The following is a 12,248-nucleotide window of genomic DNA, read 5'->3' as shown; positions in this document are numbered from 1 at the left end:
AGCTTTAGAAAACAATTTTTGTTTTCCTTTTTCCTTTTCCAGAGTCTTCTTGGAAAGTAATACAAGCTTAAAAATGACTGTTAATATCTTAGTAACTCTTGATGTATGTCTTAAAGTGAGATTCAGCACTGAAGAAGGGATTCAATCAAAACTACATTTGAGTTGGTGTCCAAGTTCTTGCAGTAGTCAAATGATATATAAGCAAAACAGTTAGGAGAGCAAGGAGAGCTGTTCACCTAACCTAGAGAAGAATTCAGCTGTTCAGATACCATTTTAGATATCTTACACTGTCCACTTTGGTCTGGGATGCAATTAATTTTCTACAGATCATGTATCACATATCACAAATGCCATGCCTGTGCAAACATTTGATGTATTATAGGGCATTTCAAGCATTACCTGTGCTTAAGCAACTGAATCTTGTTCCCAAATGGTTGCCCAGCTGGATAGCTCCCTACACTCTGTGCTGTCAAGGTCTGGGGTTATCTAAAGGGTATGTGAGACATTTCTATGGCACTGGAAGGTAGAACACAATCTCTGGGGGACATCTGCCCTTCTGGAGCCTCAGCTGAAGGGCAAGACTTCTCCAAGTGTGGTGAAAAGCAGGTAGGCAAGCAGCTAAATTAAGCCTTTGATGTCCAGTGACCACAGGGAACATAGCAATGGATACCTACCCCATAGAGGGAGGCCTAAAAATAGACACCTGTGCTTACACAACTCATTTGCAAACTGGATTGCATCATCAGTGACTCTATAATTAGGGAAGTATTTTCTATATTAATTTATTATGCTTAAAAATGCTAAGAAAGATTTATGCTGGCTGGAAAAGGTATTGTGCAGCATTTCTTTGTTATAAACCCTAATAAACATTTTTTGCAATTCCTGTGTGATTCAAAGAAATTCATAAGTTAGTACTTTTCTCTGGTGAGAAATCACAGGTATTTTAACTATGATTTTACTGTTGCAACTCTTATTCATGAGTAGCTAAGCTCCAGCAACTCCCAATTTTTAGATTTTTTGTTTGTTTGTTTGTTTTCTTTCTTTCTAGGACTAGTCTTCCATTTCCCAGACAACCTTAACAAACACGTCCAATGAAATGCCTAATGTTGACCTGTTTGAGATTCTATTTTGCTAAAATTGAGGCTCTTACACCTATTAAACACAATCATCTTTAAATGCTATTCTACCTGTCCTTACGTTTTAAAGGTATCAAAATTAAACACTGTTTCGATTGCCATAATGAATATTTCAAATAATATATCTACTGAAAAAGTAGATACTTCCTCTCATACAATGATGGTAACTAGGAAGTAGGAGTTTGATTTGTACGTTTTGCTCTGTGGAATGAATAGTCTTTTTTCATGTTTCTGCAATAAGATTTTCTTCGATCAGTGGCATTTTTTGGGTTTGATTTTTGTTGTTGCTTTTTTTCTGTTGTCAGAGCCTTTTGGTTGTTGTCCTGATTTCAGCTGACATAGATTTTATTTTCTTATTAGTAGCCAAAATAGGGTTGTGTTTTGGATTTAATAAGAAAATAATTATGATAACACTGATGTTTTAGTTTTCACTGAGTAGTGCTTAGTCTAAGTCAAGGACGTTTTAGTTTCCCATGGTCTGCCGGTGAGCAGGTGCACAAGAACCCATTGGTAGCATGGCCAGGACAGCTGACCCAAACAGGCCAAAGGGATATTTCACTACACAGAACATCACACTCGCTATATAAATTGGAGGAGATTGGCTGGAAGATACCAATCACTTCTCAGGGAGAGGCTGGGCATCAATCAGCAGGTGGTGAGCAATTGCAGTGAGTATCAGTTGAGTTTCTTGGCGTTCGATACTCTTTCTCTCCTTTTCATTACTACTGCTATTATTATATTATATATATAATATATAATATTATTGTATTATTAGTATTTAGTATAAGATTTTACCTAATTTCAATTAATAAACTATTTTTTTCACAAACTATGAGTTTTACCTTTTTTCAAGTCTTCTCCCCATCCCACCATGAAGCAGTGAGTGAGTGGTCCTTAGTTGCCAGCTGTTGTGGTTTAACCCCAGTTGTTTTCAGTATCCAGGATCAAAAATGAAAAAATTGCTGGAGAGATCTAGTAGAGACAGGCTTCATCTATTTAATTCTTGTATTATTTACATATTGGTAAAGTAAATACAGTAAAATTGCTTATATGAACTATGTGAGAACAGAGTTCTGATGTGCAAAGGTCCCCAACTCCCTGTTGCCAATACAGCTGTTTAAAAGTGAATTAAGCATATCAGACCTTCACCATTTATTTTTCCATATTTACTGAATAATTGGAAGGAAATTTTCTCTCCCCCTTTTTATGTCTTCCTTGAGCATGGAAAAGTTGGAAAAAAGCATTTTTTTATGGGATAGTTGAGGAAGTTTTTATTACAGAGCTACGTGTTTTGCAACATCAGCTGTAAAGTAGGCTAGCAGGAAACAACAGATGTTCATGACAACATGGGAATGGAAAAGCAGGATCTAGTACTCTAAAAAAAATCTCCTTATATGCAACATTTTCAGTTGAGGAAAGATAATTCTAAGGGTTGTTTTCCTCAAGTAACATCAAATGTTTTTCCAGCATCCCTCTACGGTTTGGTTCTATTTTCATGCACAGTACAGCTTAGCACAAAATGTCTTACTGAAATTTAAATGAAGAATACATGCTTTCTTGTGGCCATAAATAAAAACAGCGAAATGAACACACAGATAGCTAGACAGAGAGTTAGACAGATAGGTAAGTATGCAGAGAACACAGTTCTGCTCAGTGTCTGTGACTGATAACCCTCTGAAACATTACTGGAATCCAGGGAACTCGTTATTCTCCTGTGCAAGCCATTTGGATGGCAAGCCACACTAACTCACAAGACTTCAGCTTCAAAAAGGAGTCTGGAGGGCACAGATTCCTCTTCAACGTAGCTTATATATGTCACTGTGGGAGGAAAAAATCTCTAGTCCTTGGAGATGTGTTGTACCTACTTAAATATTTCTTACATGTTTCCGAGATGGTCTCCTTGGAAACTGGAGTTTCAGCTTGTCTGCTTATCCTTTTTGTCCCGGCTAAGGTACAAAAAATCATTAGCAAGTTGAGATGCTGGTAGCTCTGACAGCTTCACATCATTAGTATGCTAACAAGTGCAAAGTAGAAAAATGTATATAATTTTCTGCTTGTTCTCCTATTAGTCCTGCTGGAGAAATGAGTTAGTGAAAGTTGGAATATCAGCCTTTGAATTTGTTACCACTCACACACAGGAAAAAAGTATGCACATAAATAGCTGTGTAGTATTTAATTTCCAGATGGGCTTAAACCACGACATGCTTTTAAACAGTGGGCATGAATATTGCTATCAATATCTCCAAGATTTATCTGTGTTCCTATAAATAGGTTTGAAAATGTATATGTTAATTCTTTAAATTGATATCTCATTATAATCAGGTTGCCTGTCTAAGGCAACACCCACAAAACCATGTGGCAGAGTGTTCTAACCCATAGCAAGTCTACAATTGTTCCTTTCTCTATCTCACTCTTCTAACCTAAACATAAAAAAAAAATAAAATTAAATAAATTAAAAATAAAAATAAATTAAAATAAAAATAAATTAAAAGAACTAAAGTACATTAAAATAATTCTAAAGTTTTCTAAACTAATACTGATTATTTTGTAAGTAAAATATTAAAATTATAAACAAATATTATGCTTCCCTCTAGCACTGGTTATATTGAGTGTTCATGCATGTAAGTAAGTAATGCCTAATCTGCTTACTTTCTGGGAACATAAGACTGATATAGTCAGGATACCACACACCCAGATACTTACATCTTGGCTAGCTCCAGTGACCTCACTGAAAACTGTGATTGGATTCTCAATTTCTTGTAGCTATATATTTTTGACTCAAGATTTAAAACTTTTAGTTTTGATGAAGAACATTGACAACATTCTGGGTGTTTTAAAAGAAACTGGGGGAAATTATGAAAAGCTTTGTTTTAAGCCTCTTGGACACAGAGGCAGTAGCATCACAGAATATCCTGAGTTGGAAGGGACCCACAAGCGTCATCAAATTCCAACTCCTGGGTCTGCATAGGATAGCCCCAAGAGTCATACCATGTGCCTAGAGCTGGCCAGCTGTGGTGAGGTGAAATAGAAAAGGTATTGTACAGGTAATTTATTACTGGTGATGACTCAGGAAGTAGCGATCCTATTTTTCTGCACCCCAAAATGAACAAGTATTTGAGGGGAAAAACCTATGCAAGCTGATTTAGCATAAGATCCCAAAAGTATGTCTTGGAACTGAAGATGAAAGCGAGGTTTGTAGAAGCTGTGTTGTATGTGGTGATTTTGGCTGGGATAAACTTTCTTCATAGTACCTGGTATGGAGCCATATTTTGATTTTTGGTTTGCTTTCTTTTTCCTGAAATTAGTGCTCATAACACAGGCATGCTTTTTATTAATTCTGAGAAGTGCTTACACAGAGCCAAGACCTTCCCTGCTCCTCACCCTACAGCACCAGAAAGGAGACTGAGGGAGCACAAGAAGTTAGGAGGGGACACAGTGAAGGCAGCTGACCCCAGCTGGCCAAGGGATATTCCATACCTTATGGTGTCATGCTCAGCACACAGAGCTGGCCGAAAAAGAGGGAATGGGAGGATATTCAAAGTGTTGGTGTTTGTCTACCCATGTCATTGTTACATGTGATGGAGTCTGGTTTTTCCTAGAGATGCCTGCCTAAGAGAAGTGGCGAGTGAACTCCTTGCTTTCCCATGCTTGCATGCACGGCTTTTGCCTCTCCTACTAAGCTGTCTTTAACTCAACACACAAGTTTTCTCACTTTCACTCTTCTGATTCTCTCCCCCATCCCACCAGGATATAGTGAGTGAGCAGCTGTGTGGGGCTTAATTGCCAGCCGGGGTTAAACCACAAAACTGGGTGATCTAGACTAGCTGTTGTAAAACTTGTTTCTTGGGGTGGAGTGGAACAGAAAAAAGATAATAATATAGGCTGGTTACCTTTACTTTTGTTGCTATTGCTGTTGTTATTATCATCCCCTGGATTTAGAAAGATTGTATTCAAAACATAAGGTATCCAGCTATCAGCTAGCCATAAGAATGATGTGTCCAGTGCGCAGCTGAGAAATCAAAAGAAATGGAATAAAGTGACAATTGATCTGACAGAAGAAGTCTTGCACTGGGATTTATAGCCTTGATTTGTCTAGACACTAACAAGGAATTCCAGGGTACGTCCACATGGCACGACATGAGTTGTCTGAGGCATGTTATTTGCAGGAACGAACAGCTGTTCTGACTTACTGACACTGTGCTACCCTGAAATCAAACAGCCAAAGATAATGACAGAAACAACTTGATAGACCACCATGTATGACGGATAAATATGGATGTCTACATGAAGACATAGCTCAGCCTTTGAATGGCACTGTGTAAGCTGTAAAGATTTTTACTAAATATAGTTCCAAAGGATTTGAAAAGAGACAGTGATAAATTATTTACTGTGCTTTCTTATTAAATATTTGAAAATAGACATCCATGTTCTGTTTTCAACTCATGTAGCAACAGTAACTACAGTGTTCCAAGCATCACTTTTCAAATAATTCAGATCTCTTAACCACAAAAGACTGCCCTCTTTTCCCCTCTTCACACAGATCCCGAGACAATATATCAGCTCTATAGCAGAAGTAGAATTTTCCTCATATAAATAAAAATAGTTACTGATTTTCACCTGAAATTTTACATATACGATTCAACACTTCAAGTAGTTGAATTTTTAAAAGCCATATATGAGAGTACAGAGTTTAGTGTCTTCACTATTATTCTAAGGAATAGACTAAAAAATTCATCAATTTAGTACTATAAGTTATCAGCAACACAAAAGTCATTTTTTTATAAGTTAATAATGAAAATAATGGTATTTGGTGTTTTCCAAAAAAAATCCCCATCTGCTTGAAAGTCTATTACCACATGAGATTTCCAGATTTTTATATATTTAGATCTGAGATCAATAAGGGAAAGTTCATGATATGAGCTCTGCAGAATTAATTACAATAAGATCAGTGACATGTCTGTCATTCTACCTTCCCTAATTATTTTTTAATAATCTGAATTTTAATACAGTCTCCAGAGATATAACTTGTTTTGTTTTAATGCTCAGCTATGCTGAGTTACATTTGGTAATTTCATTATTGCAATCCTTTCCTCACAGAAAATATTACACCATTAAAAAAAAAAAAAAAAAGAAGTGACAGTGTAAGGTACTAAGTTTCCAAGACAATGCTCTCTGTTTCTTGGGAAGTGACAAGATTGAGGAGGCTGAAAGGTGCAGTCATTATTTCAGGACAAACAGCAGAAGAGATGAAATTGATTTATGGTCTCTGGCACATATTGCTTATACTCATAGCCTCAGATGGGCAATGTACATTTTTTCTCATATGTTGCTTGGGAGGGGACAGTTACATTGAAACCTGTGGGGCTGTGAGTTTATGCAGCAAAGCACTGCAGGATGTGTGCTGTACTGTAGCTGGAGCTTTGTTCACTCTTCAGTGTGGTCAGCACATGCTTTTGCAGTGAATCTCCCAAAAGTTCCTACTCACAGCAAAGGTGGTTTGTATTGTGGAGTGGTCTCAAGTGCTGAGTTTCTTTAAGATGTACCTAAACCTACTCCAAGAATATATCTAATGTTCTCCTGCTGCAGCCACTCTGCCTAAGGGACCAAACTAGGGCTAGTCTGAACTAAAATCTACTCAAAATGTGCATGAGGGTATGACGTCTGCAGCATCAACTCTTTGGTCTGTTGTATCCATCCATCTTGATGCAATTGTGCTGTTTTTCCCTCTCACTGCTCTAAAGGTCACTTGCTTTAACAGCTATCCTTTCAAAATTAATAGACATATGCCTGCTAGCTGTCCCCCACAACAGCCTAGAAGCTTCTAAATCTCCATTTATTTTGAGGAATTAACCTTGTCTGACCTCCTGCACCCCTCCAATTATTTTTCTGGGAAATATCAATGAAAATATATCCTTAAAAATTAAGAGAAAAAAAATGGTTTGAAGGACAGATGATAGATATGCATATAAAAGCAAGAAATGAATGACTCTATCAAAGGTACTGAGCTTGATTCTTTACTGGCTAGCATGTTGTGAAGTTATTTACAGCTATGCAAACAGGTATAAATTGTTATCAAATCCAAATTAGGATGTCTATATGCAATTTGAACTCGCTTTGGAAATGACTCTACAAAATGCTTAACAATGGAAAATGAAACAGACTTTATTTTCCCCTGCTATCATCATACTATTTCAGACATTCATTATTCTGGAAAATATGTGGTTCTTTTTCATAACTGTAAACCACTGAAATAGCAAATGAACAAGGAAAGAAGCTTTATACTAAAAATGATCTGGAGAGTATAAGTAAAATCTCACTAAACTCAAATAAGAATTTGAGTAAGAAAACCTTTATTATTGCTGGTGCTCCAAAAGAGTATTAGACCTGATTGCTTTTTTTTTTTTTTTTTTTTTTTTTTTTGGTACAGGATTCATAAGCTTTTTTTATTTTTAGTATTTTTTATAATGCCTATCAGTAATTTTTACTTCTATGTCTATCTGGGCACATTTCTAACCTATGTAAATATGGTTACTTTTCAAATTTGTGTAAACATGTAATTTCACAGTTCAAAGTTCCAGGAGAGCAAACAGGATGCATATGCATATTATTAGTATTTTAATCCTAAAATAAAGGAAAACTTTTGTAAGAGGAATAGTAGGCTTCTGAAAGGTTTTAATTTCTTTTTAGCAATAGATCTTGTACAACTCTGGAGAATCAGAGCTCAAACTCATTTTTCAATGAGTCAAATGGATGTCAGAATTTTTTATTTTTGAAACCATTTCTGAAAAACTTTTGGAAATCAATTATTATTTCCAGCCTGTAAGTTAGATCTTAAATGCTAGGAACAGGAATTTGAAGTTATGATTCCTTCTTTAACCTCTTCAGACAGAGTTGAAAGAGCTTGTGCCCTCAGCTATCGACAGTTCCATAAAAGAACTTTGCTGTAGAGCTCCATTTGTTTTGCACAAACACTGCCAGATTTCATTCTGCAAGTTAATCCATGTCATTTTCAGGTAAAGAGCTCTACACACCCTTATGTCCTACAGAATTTTCTTCTGAGCTTTATAGTGAAATTCTTGACAAAACATGTTAGAAGAGAGAAGAAAACAAAACGCATAAAAAACCCAACATGAAAGATAATTTCCTCTCCTAATATCTAGAGTACTTGTTTATCTGTATCAGCTAATATATTTATTGGTTTATATGTGGAAAACTATTCAGATGTGTCTTTCATTTTAAGAAAGGGATAACATTTGAAGTCTGCTTTATTTAGCTTCTGTTTATTCAGCAACAATATGGATACTGAACTAATTTTTTCTCTGGTTTTCAAAGGTCTTCATTTCAAAAAATAAATTAGTCCAAAACAATTAGTCCAAACAAATACCTAAGATGTCCATTCTTGCAGGTCACACACAAGAAAAAGGGCTCAAGGAGTCTACAGACCTCTCTGGATTCTACTTCAAACCCCCAGAGAAGAGACTGAAGGCATGGCTGTGCAGAAAGGTACAGTCAAAATTCCCACAGGATGTGAAATAGGCATTTTGGGACATGCAATCTTAACTGCAATGTTTTCTTACCAGTATGAACTCTCAAAGTTGTACCTTTTCACTCTTGAAGTAAGCAGGAGAGAAAACTGGCCAGTATTTTACATACCTATGTGTTGGGTTTGTATGGCAAGGTTTTGGGAGCTACAGGGGTGGCTTCTGTGAGAAACTTCCGGAAGCTTCCCCCATGTCTGGCAGATCCAATGCCAGCCAGCTGCAAGGTGGACTCATCACTGGCCAAAGCCAGTGGTGGTAGCACTTCTGGGATAATGCATTTAACAAGGGGAAAAAAACCCTGTGGAGTGGCAACTGCAGCCAGGAGAGTGGAATCAGGCTGAGAGAAGCAACTCTGCAGACACCAAAGTACAGAAGGAGTGGAAAGAGGCACTCTGGGTGCCAGAGCAGAGATTCCTCTGCAGCCCCTGGTGCAGCCCATGGTGAGGCAGCTGTGCCCCTGCAGCCCATGGAGGTCCTGCAGTTCAGAGGTCCACTTGCAGCCTGTGGAGGACTCACAGCAGAGCAGGTAGATGTCTGTGGGAAACCTACACTGGAGCAGGCTCCTGGCAGGACCTGTGGGCTTGTGGAGAGAGGAGTCCACACTGGAGCAGGTTTGCTGGCAGAACCTGTGACCCCATGGGGGACACTGGAGCAATTCATGAAGACCTACAGCCCATGGGAAGGACTAACATTGGAGAAGTTTGTGGAGGACTGTGTTCCTGTGGAGGACAGGAAGGACCCCATGCTGGAGCAGAAGAAGGGTGTGAGGAGTCCTTCCCCTGAGGAAGAAGGAGCAACAGAGACAACGAGGGATAAACTGGTCACAATTCTCATTCTCCATCTCATGCGACACTGGAAGGTAGAAAACTTGCGGGTAAAGTTAAGCCTGAGAAGGAAAGAGGGGTGGGGTAAAGGTATTTTAAAATTCAGCTTTTAATTCTCATTACTCTACCCTGATTTTTTTTGAAATAAATGAAATTACTTTCCCCAAATAGAGTCTGTTTATCTTGTGACAGTAATTGCTGAGTGATCTCTCCCCATGCTTATCTTGACCCATGAGCCCTTCGTTATATTTTTCTCTCCCCCATCCTAGGCAGTGACAGACTAGCTTTAGTGGGCACCTGGTGTCCAGCCAGGCTCAATGCACCACAACATGCATTAGACCTTCAGAGCTGACTATAATCGAACACAGTCATCTGGTCTGACATAAAATTTCATATCATTTCACTGCATCTTGTGAGTGAAGCAATTTCAGCAGGTTATCTGGTATGCCTGTTCAATTGCAAACCAGGAAAGTCAGGCACAGCAGATCTGGAAGAGGCAAGCCACCAGTGTGCCCTACTTCAGGCATGCTGCTCTGGAGCTGAGTGCTACTTATCAGTCACCTCACATTTGCTGCAATAGACTCCACCTTAAAGCAGTTTTAGCCTTGGCCTAACTAGGCCAGTCTATTACACTAGGTCCACTGAGATGGTTTTCTGAGGAGAGTTCAGCTTTTGTTAGCTGGTGGGATTCACCAGCCAAGCCTAGCATACGTCACACTCCTCAGGAGCACCATGATAAGGAGCAGATGAAGCACTCACACCAAGGACAGATTTGTAAACATTCAGAATATTAGAAAGGATAGAAAGAAAGCCAAAGAAAGCCAGCCCATTTTTGTGGCATTCTTGTCATCCTTCCCTGTAGCACAATTTTACTCTTCCTGCGTTGTGCAAGCATCTAAACTCTCCCTGTTTGTTGTGTGCTAAAATATGAACACAATTCTGAATGCATATCATTGATTTTGGAGATTGCAGTGAAGTTTTCACAGCAAAGCAGGCCAGGTGTATTATTAGATGAGGATTTTCTGTAACTGCTCATTACATATTGTTCCAGAGCAGCACAGGAATGGTTTAATGAACTATTGATCTGTCTCTTTGTCCTAATTATATTCCACTGGATGCTTGAACATACCCAGACTTTACTAGTGAGCATTTGTAACAGTTTTTAACTAACCTATGAAGTTGCTAATAGAGAGCTAAACTTCTTCAGACTGTCTCTAGAATTAGCTAAATTTAAAATTAGACTTAGAAGTCTAAATCAAAATACAGAGGTAAGATTTTTATTGCTTCTGCGGTGCCACCTCAGCCATCTAATAATCTAGCAGCAACTTTTGCACATACGGCCCTAAAAGCTGTACAACATAAGCTGTAACCATCACAAGAAATAAGAGTTTTCATATTTGAAGACATCATGCTGACAGAAGATGGAGATTTTTTTTTAGGAAAAACCAGACATTAACAAAACAGATGTTACCAGACTGTCCCTAACTAGGTGAAAGAGTATGATCTTTATCACTGAAGACCACAGGCTATGGCAGATCACAAATTTCCTGGATCATTTCCTCTCCTTTGTTTTTATAATAGTTTTTCACTCAAGCTATCAGATATATGATGTCCTTCTCTATGGCATGCCCTCCCATTTAAAGATTTACAAAATCTAAACATTTCAAATTATTTTTGTCTGGTGAAACTTAGTAATTAATCAAAATCTTGCTGCCGAGCTTCTAAGAGAGGTTCTTAGTACCTGCAAGTTAGATTCCTGCGGTACAACCAGATAACTTCAGGGATGTCCACTCCATCACCCCCTCAGTCTAGGTGTCCTACATACGGAGTTACCTGCACGGGATGAGGGGGACTCTTTTCCAGTCCAGTTCCATGCAGCTGACTATCTGGTTCCTTTACTTCAGCTGGTATCCCTGGGGTTTCCAAGGAAAAGTAGGGGCATCCCTGAACTGGTGTGGTCCCATCTGCATGACCCACACTGTACAACCTGTATAGCGGTGCAAATGAATGGGAACAGTTTTGTACAGTAAAATAACTCGTGCTGGAAAACTGACATCCACAGTATATATGCATCATGTATATTTTTCTGTTTTGTTTTATTTTATTTTGTTGGGTAGCTCTAGCCTGGCTGCAAGGACTGAATGTCCATTTGCAGTCAGCATGCATTGGGTAAGCTCCTGGAGCACATCTGCTATGTAGATTTTTCAGAGAAGAATCCAGTTCAGGCACCCTGAGGCAGCTTGACACTATGAGCTAAAGCATAGTAAGTGGGATCAGCTGGGTCACTTGTTTCAAAAGCTTACTAAACATTGATCCAAACTGGAACATGTGTAGATCTGCCCTCTGAAATCTGAAAATGTGGCAACAAAGGCAAAAGAGCTATGCTTGTTGCAGGATCCTGGAAGATCACAAGATTAAGACAAAACCTGAATCCAGTAGGAGGAAATAGTTTCAAGCTGCTGTGGGTAGACCTGGCAGGTCTATATTTAAATACTGGTTTTCCAGGAATAATATGATTTTATGCTCTTGCTAGCCTTAATCCAACCCCACACCTAATTTCAGTGCAGGTATCTCCTCTACCAAAGAATTAAACACAAATTCTGTACCTCGAGCTGTTCTCCCTACAGATATGCCAGTCACTTTATTCAGTAGTAGAAATGTACATAATATAGTTGCTCTCATAATTGTCAACTTTTACTGCAGTTCCTATGGCTCTGTAGAATGCAACCTATAGTATCTTGAACCCT

Source organism: Corvus hawaiiensis, chromosome 5 (genome assembly GCF_020740725.1).
Source record: "Corvus hawaiiensis isolate bCorHaw1 chromosome 5, bCorHaw1.pri.cur, whole genome shotgun sequence".
NCBI lineage: Eukaryota > Metazoa > Chordata > Aves > Passeriformes > Corvidae > Corvus > Corvus hawaiiensis.
Note: the sequence above shows the minus strand (reverse complement) of the source record.